The sequence below is a fragment of the Erinaceus europaeus genome, chromosome 2 (assembly GCF_950295315.1).
Source record: "Erinaceus europaeus chromosome 2, mEriEur2.1, whole genome shotgun sequence".
NCBI lineage: Eukaryota > Metazoa > Chordata > Mammalia > Eulipotyphla > Erinaceidae > Erinaceus > Erinaceus europaeus.
The window spans coordinates 42,735,561-42,736,216 of record NC_080163.1 but is presented as its reverse complement, the minus strand read 5'-3'; the positions used below and the strand labels follow the sequence as shown (position 1 = coordinate 42,736,216).

At 35.2% G+C, this 656-nt stretch overlaps 1 non-coding gene across 1 annotated transcript; it reads right to left on the bottom strand.

Annotated features, from left to right (window-relative positions):
• Window positions 1-328: 328 nt before the first annotated feature.
• On the bottom strand, window positions 329-436 carry LOC132537165 (U6 spliceosomal RNA). Its single transcript, XR_009548628.1, has one exon. It is a non-coding gene; the product is annotated as a U6 spliceosomal RNA (small nuclear RNA).
• Window positions 437-656: the final 220 nt, after the last annotated feature.

Genomic DNA, 656 nt, shown 5'->3' with positions numbered 1-656 from the left:
TAGGGATGGACAATACTTAATGCTCAGAGGCTCAGGCAATCAAGAGGACTTAACAATTATTAACATCTAGGTACCAATGAGAAGCCATCTAAATTCATCAAACATCTACTGAAAGAGCTACAGCAATATATTAACAGCAACACAGTAATAATAGGGCATTTCAACACCCCACTCTCAATTTGACAGATAATCTAAGTAGAAAAATCAGTAAACAAGGCAGATAAATGAAGAGGTTAATAAACTAGAACTATTGGAAATTTTCAGAGTGAAAAAACAAATTACCTCAGTATTAATATTTACTTCCTTGGTAATTTTTTTTGAGGTGATAAAAAATATGGAACGCTTCATGAATTTGCTTGTCATCCTTGCTCAGGGGCCATGCTAATCTTCTCTGTTTCATTTCTAATTTTAGTATATGTGCTGCCGAAGCAAGCACCTGCTTGGTAAATATTTAAATTATGGTTCCTCTCCTTTTTATTGGCTTAATTCACAGACCTACAGGAACTGAATTTAACAGAGAAAAAAGAAAAAATTTTGCTCCTAACAATAATACTGTCACCTCCTTAGTTGGTAGTTCATATCTTTGCCTCTGTACTCCATCATAGGCTCATAGGATCTTACTCTCTTGGGACCTATGGTTTTCAGCAAGTCCAGTC